This window comes from Tursiops truncatus, chromosome 7 (genome assembly GCF_011762595.2).
Source record: "Tursiops truncatus isolate mTurTru1 chromosome 7, mTurTru1.mat.Y, whole genome shotgun sequence".
Lineage (NCBI taxonomy): Eukaryota > Metazoa > Chordata > Mammalia > Artiodactyla > Delphinidae > Tursiops > Tursiops truncatus.
The window spans coordinates 13,061,493-13,070,928 of record NC_047040.1 but is presented as its reverse complement, the minus strand read 5'-3'; the positions used below and the strand labels follow the sequence as shown (position 1 = coordinate 13,070,928).

The window sequence follows — 9,436 nt, the reverse complement described above, 5'->3', positions numbered from 1 at the left end:
GTGAATGTACAGTTGTGAGACTTTTTTATTCTTAAATGAAGCACTGGCAACAAGAACACCGACAAATCATTTCATTTCTTTATGTCTTGGTTTGCTTACATGCAAAACCAATGTGATCCCTGACCTGCCTGTCTCACGAAGCAAGAGTGAAGATCAAATGAAATAACATCCATGAAAATTCTACATAAATTCCAGTCAATGTCTTATTCACTAATAAAATGGGAACTCAATAAAGCAATGGCCATGTCTTTCTCACCCTTGAACCTCTGGTGCTCAGTCATGCCTTCCATTAAGCAGATAGTCAGTAAATGTTTCAAAAAGTTTTATGTCATATTCTTATTGATTATTAATAATCATTACAATAAATGATGAATTTGTTTTAGAAGTTTTAGAAAGTACCAAGTGTTTAAAAATTCATCTATAACTACCGTAAAAATATACCTATTAACATTTAAGCGTATTTTATTCCTGTCTTCTTTCAATAAGTTTTTTTGACTTTGCACTGGACTGAGTTCTCATGACAAAGATTGGGGGATGCAGGAAATGACATCACAGAAAACAACCCCCCGCCCTCTGTGGTGGGACAGGTGTGCAGGTGGTGACTGGCTGCCTCTTGGAATAGGTGTAACTTCTCTGAACCTTTCTTGCACATGAAACGAAATGCTTAGGCTGCTCTGGGAGGGACAAGACCCTGCTCCTCGTGGAAGGAAGTAAGCAAAAACCAACTGCTCCCTAGGAGAAGGCCGGGAAACACTGCAGACCCTACACCAATGCAAAGCCAAGGTCTGCGACGACTCAGAGCAGGCAGGAGACTCTCCTGCCCATGATCCCCCAGAGTTACAAGGCCGAGGTTTGCCTCCAATGGTGAGAGAGCTGAGAAAGGCTCATCCTTCAGACTCAGGCCAAGACTGAGGCTGGACAAGGAAGACCAAGATTCTTTGCTGCACCTCCATCCCCCCACCATCTGCACTAGTAGCCTAGGTTAGAGAAAGAAGCAGAAGAAATTTACTGCTGGTGGAGGAGCAGTGAGGCAGAGAGAGGCGCATCCCATCTTTGACACAAACACGTGGGAAGTGTTGGAATCTGAGAGTGAAGGAAGAATACCGAGAAAGCTGTTGCCCTGACTCCACAGGAAATTCAAGGGAAGAGCAACCCACAGGTGGAGGAATTTGAAGTTTCTGATGCACTGATGACCAAAGCAACAACAAAAAACAAACATAGCTCAATTCCTGAACAAAGAGACTCAACTCCCATACTAACTGCCCAATAGAAGCAGAGTATTTCTGGGCATAAGTACTATTTATTTCAGCCTCTACAAGTCATCTCTACCCTTTCCTACACATATAATGGGCAAAAAAAATTGAATAGATACAACTATTGAAGAAATATGGATGGCAGGTATCCATTCATGAAGATGTGCTCAACATTAGGTCTATCAAAACCACATTTAGTACTACTACACGTTTAGTATAACGACTAAAATGGAAAAACGTACCAAGTGCTGGTGGGAATGAAGAGCAACTGGAACTCTCATATATTTCTGGTTGGAATGCAAAATGGTACAGCCACTTTGGAAAATGTTTTGGCCATTTCTTATAAAGTTGAAAATATACTTACCATCTAACCCAGAGATCTTAGTCCTAGATTTTTTACCTAAGAGAAATTAAAATAATGTCTATACCAATACCTGAAAGTGATTTTATAAACTTTATTTATAGTATTTCCCAAGCTGGAAACAACCCAATTGTCCATCACCTGGTGAATGAATAAATAATAGAATACTACTCACCAAAAAAACCCCAATGAACTACTGCTACGTGAACAAATATGAATAAATCTCAAAAGCATAATGCTAGGGGAAAGAAGCCAGACACAAAAGGGTCATCCTGTATGAATCCATTTATATGACATTTTAGAAAAATGAAAAGTATGGGGACAGAAATAAAACTCCCCTGGGGTTGGGGAGTAAGAACTGAATGCCAATGGGCATAAGAAAATTCTTGGAGACAATGGAAATGTTCTATGTTTTGATTGCGGTAGTTGTGATTATATTTGTGTATATATTTGTCAAAATACATGTTACCTTAAAAGGAGTAAGTTTGACTCTATGTATATTTAACCACAATATACCTGAGCTTAAAGAATTACAGAAAAGATGATTTAGAGTCTTTTGGAGAACAGTAATAAGAGAGTAACACTCTGAATCCTATTCAAGATGTATTTACTGTTGAAGTTTTAAAGATGTATTATTTATAGCTTGTGGTTTGTGGTTTGTATTTTTCCACAATTACTAAACTATTGAATTTGATTGTAGCACATTATTGTTTGGTTTTCTTGAATATTTTCTCCTTTTAGACAGCCTAATTAATGTCACTATATTCCACCCCTCCTGTTTACATCATGCAGACATCACAACAAGCAGCTTTGGGGTTTTGTCTTTTTCCAAAATTCACCCAGGGCCTCTCTCTCACTGACATCCTAACTAATACTTTCTTCTTTATCTATGTAATCCTCTGATTCCTTAACTTGGTATTAGGGTTTGCAATCTCTTATTTTAATCTCCATCTTTGATTTGGCCACACATTCAAGCAACCTTATGAGGAGGAATCACCTTGACCTCTCCCTTGTCTTTTGATGCTTGTGTACTTTTTATTCTCATGGCTTCAAAGGCTGGAGTAGAGAAGCTCCCCCCTCCCTCTGCCAAAACCTTTGACTCACAGAATCACTTTCCTATATCCCTTCCTACCCTCAAAATACCCTGAAGCAGAGGTTTTCAGAGTGTGGTCTGTGGACCCCTGCTGGTTGACAAGACACTTTCTGAGATTCCTAGAGATCAAAACTGTTTTTATAACAGTAAGATGTTACTCTCCTTTTCCTCTGTGTTAATATTTGCACAGATGGTGCAAAAGCAACCGTGGGCAAAACTACTGGTACAAATCAAGACAAGGGTACCAAAATGTATTAGTACCTTGTTCACCATCACACAAACACACACACTCCCATATACACACAAAAGGCCAATTTCATTTAAGAATGTATTTAATAAAGCAGTATAAGGTATTCATTTTATAACTTTATTAAATATTGGCCTTGAATACATATTATTTAATATTCTAACCTCTGCCACAAGATGGTAAGTACATAAAGCATTCTTGATTAGTATGATTGTATTAGTTGTGAGCTGAACTAGTTCTTTTTTTTTTTTTCTTCCAATTTTACTTGGAAAACTGACAAACTGTGGTGATCAGATTTGGGTCTGTGGAAGACATTTTCTCAAAAATGAATGAATTGAGTGAGTCTTCACAGCAAATAACTGACAGTATTTATTGTCAGTGATAAAATTTGAGCTTTCTAGGAATAATAAGAATTTTAGAAAATTTGTATCTGCTGTTGCGAACTTGATAATTTACCAATACTTAAAAACTTTTGAAATAATACTGGTGGTGCTGTTAACAACTGTGATATTTTTGATATTGTATATTAAAATATATGAGCATTGGGAAGATATTCATAACTAAGTGAACTGATATTTTCCAACTGACCTACGTATGTTGTTACAAAATCATGTACAGATAAAAGATCTATTCAAAATACAAAATAGGCTAGATTTGCATGGATTTCAATGTAACAGAGTACAAACTAAATCACTGATGTGATTTTAGAATCTGCATTGTAAAATATAAACGTTAAGAAATACCTCTTGTCAAGTCTGAGTGTAGTATAGAAGATGAATAGCCATAGCTTTCTGAAAAGCTACTGAAATATTTCTTCTTTTCCCAACTGCAGATTTAGTATAGAGCAGATATGAGAATATCTGTTATATATATATAATATGTATATATATCTCTCATATATATAATATGAGAATATACAGAATATATTTATAGGAATGTAAAATGTCACTTTTCTCAGTGTTTTTTTGTTTTAGAAATATATTTTTTCCTAAAAGTATATTACCTCTGTTAGCATGAAATACGTTTACTATTATTTTAAGTGAATTACCACCTAAATATTTTATAATGTCTCAATTTTAATTTCTCATATATCAAATATTGATAGATATAATCCACATAAACAAAACTCAATAATTTTTATGAGTGCAAAAGCTTTCTGAGACCAACGTGTTTAAGAACCAGTGTCCAAAATGCTCCATGCATGATTTACGTGGTCTCCATGGATTCCCTGAAAGTATACTGTAAGTTACATGAATTTATGGAATCAGAACTTCGACCCCATTATGTCCAAGTGTCAGGAGCGAGGGCTTTTGCCATGCTTAAGCCTAATGCCTCACATGGGTCCATTCCTCCTATCTCCTGAGAATTTCTACCACATTGCTCAGCTTCTCGATGGAGTCCAATTTACACAGCTTGCCTTAGGGCTCCTGGGTCAGAGAAGAGCCTATTGATAGACAATTTCATGTACTCAGGTGAGACTGAGCAGTAGATGTGACTTCGATTTAACACAATTACTCAGTGTTTACCTTGAAAATCACAGTTATTAGCCCTACTCAATATGACAGAGCCCAAATCGTGATTTTCTCATTCTGTTACATAAACTATCGGCGGGGTACAGTTTACAGCTGAATATACTAGTACATTATATGATATAATATTGTGCTCACTTCCAAAAAGACTGGTACAACCATAGAATCAAGTGCCCAAAGTGACAAAATGTCCAAACAAGAGACAATTTAGAATTTCATGTAAAACTAAAGAGGACCTTTAGATTCATTTCAACCTTCTGTCAGAGGCTGTATTGGGAGAGGAGCCCACCTGTGTGCCTCTTTGCCCACAGCCACTTATCTTAGACCACGTTTCCTGGAAGACATAGGAATAAGCAAAGGCTTATATGGGATACTCAGTTAGGAAGAACAGTCCCAGGGAATGAAGAGTGAAGGGGAAGGGAAGGGAAGCAGGAAATGTGGGAGAGCAAACACAGGGCAGTGTTTTAGCTTTCTGGCTGCTGCTTGGTATCAAACATAACTGATCACTTGGTCTCACAGGACCATTTTTAGAGAAGCTATATGCATACCAGCATCTCAGGATAGTATGTCCATTGGATGCTTTATTTCATCTCATTGGTCAGTGGTCCACCCTGCAGTATGTTAAATCCCACTGAGCAGGTCCCAAGGGTCTCATGCTTCATTTGGACAGGGGAAGACAGAGCAACAGATAAGGGGTCCAGGGCGTGGGTGGGAGGAGAGACGTTCTCCAGTGGTACCCAAGCTAAGCTGGTTTCTGCAGATACTGGAAAGAAGTAAATGACCAAGGGCCCTGGTGACAGCTACAGCTGAGATCTGTTTCATAATATGGGTCTGATACTTTGGCCTGCACACAGCTGGTGAAATTGCACAAAGGACAATCATACGTACACTGCATTTTGTGTGCCATGTCTCTTTTTTTGCATATCCTCCATTCATACATAAATTCTGAATCCCACTGAAAAACCAAGCATGCCAAAGAAGGAGGCTGCTTCTCCGTAGGGAAGGACCTCAGCTTGCAGATGCCAGGCATTTCAGTTGTAATCACCTCCATATTGGCTTCTATAAATAATTAGGTAAGTCTAGAGATGACTTGGTTTCTCAGATTCTCCCATTTTGTTCTTATTCTTATTGAACTTATTTCAACAAGGATGTTATGTTAAACTCCAGTCCTTCCTAAATAAAATTTATATTTTCACTTCTTTTCAACATAAAGAAATGATCTTTCACTAATGAAATTAATACATGCAATGAATCCCTAAGTGTGTAACTTCCAACCGTGTTGGCCTGGTGTCCCCTTGAAGAATCTCACAGACTGGTAACTAATCTGCTCTCCCCATCTGGCCTTTGCATCACTAATAGCATCTCCTGCTTTCCAAGTTCTTCACACTAAATGTATGTCCTTCCAGGGAAAATTTAAAAAAAAAATCATTAAATGTTATCCAATATGGTAAGATACCTGTGAGTAATAGAATAACAGAAGGATAAAACATGTCAACACTTCCTAGTTTAGGGCTTATAAAGTATGGAAAATCGGAACACTATATTGAGCTATCATTATAGGGAAAATTATGTCATATTTCAGAGTCAATTTTCCTCACTTGTCTGCTTGATTCTGATTTATCTACACCTGGAACATTGTATTTAATTTGAGATAATTTATTTTTGTAAATAATATAGTCGAAAGGAAAAAAAATGTCAAAAAGAAATACCCAATGAGTAAAAAAGCAAAAGAACTTGTTTCTGAGGGAAGGTGGAAGCGTATATTTACCTCTGACCTACCAAAGAGACTATTGACAGGAATCCAATGAATTCCAAGTATAATTTTTCTCAATTTTTCTGCCTAACTCTAAACATGTTATTTAATTAACTGTTCTGTCTTTACTCAAAGACTTTAGGAAAGCATTTGGGACAATTTTCCACTACCCTAGCCCTCTCCTTTGCCCCTAGGATCTTGTTGTTTCCTATTTCCAGACCACTTTAAATAGAACAAACTCTTAAAATAATTTTATCTTCACCAAACTAAGACCAGGACCCGGAGCTTCTCTCTTTCCACCAATTTTCCTTCCAACCATTCCTCTCTATTTCACAGGATAATAATTGTCCATGAGAAATAAATCAACATCATAAGAGCTTGTGGAAATTGAAAGAAGGCTTAATATCAAAGGTATGCTTGACATTTCATATTCCTAACACTATTTTATGCTACATCTATTAAATTGCCTTGTTAATAATAACAATAGTAATGATAAACGATGACTTTAGACAATAAACAAACTTCTAGAATTTTAATGTTTATTTTATCATAAGTGATGTAAGTGTCTGAATGCTATGGATACGTAATATTTTATCTATACTTAAAATAGATAAGAGGTTGAAGTTACACTTAATTCATGTATAATGATGACATGGGTGAACAGAGCGAAGGCTTCTGATGCCTAATTTGATGTCAGCTGATGTTCTCAATGATTCTGTTCAAAGGCTGTATTTACAAATGACTAAAAATAAGATCCTTGAATTAATCAGCTAGGCCAGACTGAGCCAAGACTAGGGGTATAGAGCAGGGTATGTATTCTGAAGTAGATTAGGCTTGGAGAAGAGCCTGGAAATTGGTGTAAAGGTGGAATCTGAGCCTGGCACTAGAGAATCAGTCCTTTGTGTAAGTATAAAAGGGCAGGTTCATAGTGGAATGGGAACCCAGACATTTAGGTAAGACTCAAAGGTGAAGCGGGTTTGCAGTGTTCAGGTAATGTTATAATGTAAATATGACACTACAGAATTTATTGGAAATGCAGAAAAATTCAAGGAATTTCTAAAGCATATTCCCCCACCTCTGCATTTTATTATTGTTGGAGGAGGTCATCAAGAGGACATGACTGCTCGTTGACTTGTGAGCTGGACCCAGGCAACTGGAGGCTTCTCACCCCCTCCCCTGTTCTTGGAATGTAGGTTCTGCCTACTAGTCCCATACTAGCAGCTGTTTCAAGATGTAGCCTTGAGATAGTAAGGTGTTGTTAAGATTACCCGGACTGAATACATAACTGAGCCCTGTTAAGGGCTCTCTACGGACTTTTAAGATTCTGGTGACAGGTAGGAAGATCTACTCGTCTCACGGTTGCCCAAGACAAGCAACACATGTAAGTTCCCTTGCTTATTAATCCTGCCACCTACCCATCTGAAGGCTGCCTCTTTTTTTAGTCTCTCCTTGCCCTCCACGTATGGGGGTCAGTTTCGAATTTCACCTGGGGATTCCCAAGGTTGCAAACCAATAATTATTAAGTTATCATTCCACTGAAGAGCACTTTGCCTGAAATATATTTATAGTATATGCTCAATAATTTTTAAATAAATGGGTACAGTGAAATAATAAATCTCCTATGAAAGAAGACTGATATGATTAGTTGAACGACAGCTCCATAAAATGTCCATGTCCATATTCCTAGAACAAATGAATGTATCTTATATTGCAAAAGGGACTTTGCACGTGTGATAAAGTTAAGGATCCTGAGATGGGATATTATTCTGAATTATCCAGAAGGGTCCAAGATATGATCACAAGAATTCTTGTAAGAGGGAGGCAGAGGGAGATTTGACTACAGAAGAGGCAGAAGGTGATGTGACAATGGTTGGAGTGATGCCAGAAGGAGTGCAGGAGGCCTCCAGTTGCTGGAAAAGACAAGGATTCTCTCCTAAATCCTCTAGAAGGAACCAGCCCTGCTGACAGATTGACCTCAAGCCAGTGACACTGATTTTGGACTTCTGGCTTCCAGAATTGGCAGAGAATGACATTTCTGATTTTGAGCCTCCAAGTTTGTAGGAAGCTGTTACAACAGCAATAGGAAACAAATACAACTGGTGAAATATTATATTGGATAACCATCCAAAGACATGGTTAAATTGCCTGTGATAAGAGTGCTTTTTTTTTTTTTCTCTCGAAACTCAGCCAGATAAAGTCCACTACAGCAGTTACCAGCAAGTCAGAATGACTTCCATCACCCTTCCCTAATCACAGCCTGGATAAATCACCTCTTTCTGATTTTTGAGGTTAATATGCATCAGATTTCTCCCTCTCACAATAATGATGTCACGTAAGTATCTGGAAACAATTCTTTCACTCCATTATAATATTGTAGTCTTCTTTCTGTAAAGGCTTTTAATTTAAGCTATTCTTAAAAATATTTGAAAAGGTCACTGACCTTAAAATTGCTATTATTATATGGAATCAAAACATGTTGATTATTGTTCACAGATTATTTTCAACGTCTGCAACAAGTTATAGAAGGTGCTTTAGGGTTTCCCTGGTGGCGCAGAGGTTGAGAGTCCACCTGCTGATGCAGGGGACACAGGTTCGTGCCCCGGTCCGGGAGGATCCCACATGCCGCGGAGCAGCTGGGCCCGTGAGCCGTGGCCGCTGAGCCTGCGCGTCCGAAGCCTGTGCTCCGCAACGGGAGAGGCCACAACAGTGAGAGACCCGCGTACCGCAAGTAAAAAAAAAAAAAAAAAAAAATGTTGCTTTAAATCACCCTCTGTATTCCATGCCCTGTTCTCATCTGCAACTAATTACCTTATACCTGAGGTATTGCATGAGTCCAATCTGCTCTATCTGCTTCTTTTCTGTTTTCAGTCATTCTTTAATTATTGGATTCATTTATTAACACTGTTTTCTGGTACCCACTACATGTCCTCTGTTAGGTTCTTTAAGTACAGTAGAGAGCTAAAAGAGATAGATAGAATTTCTGTCCTAAATATCTTAAAAGCAAACTGACAAAAAAAAGAATCAAAGACACACAAAAATGCAAAGTTGGGATGGGGGTTAAGGGAAGAGACGGGGGGCAGTGGTCAGATGGTTACAGGGAGGCACTTCGGGTGAACGCAGCCTTTCTTACTTAGAGGAAGGTCAGGATGCAAAAGTGCTGTTACCTCTTTGTCATCAGTGGAGTGACTGCTTCCTGAAAG

The 9,436-nt window shown here is 38.1% G+C and overlaps 1 long non-coding RNA gene across 1 annotated transcript; it reads left to right on the top strand.

Moving 5' to 3' along the window:
- Positions 1-6,609: 6,609 nt before the first annotated feature.
- On the top strand, positions 6,610-8,762 carry LOC141279053 (uncharacterized). The gene is made up of 3 exons (XR_012332803.1): positions 6,610-6,647; positions 8,424-8,568; positions 8,730-8,762. It is a non-coding gene; the product is annotated as an uncharacterized lncRNA (long non-coding RNA).
- The last annotated feature ends 674 nt before the right edge of the window (positions 8,763-9,436 follow it).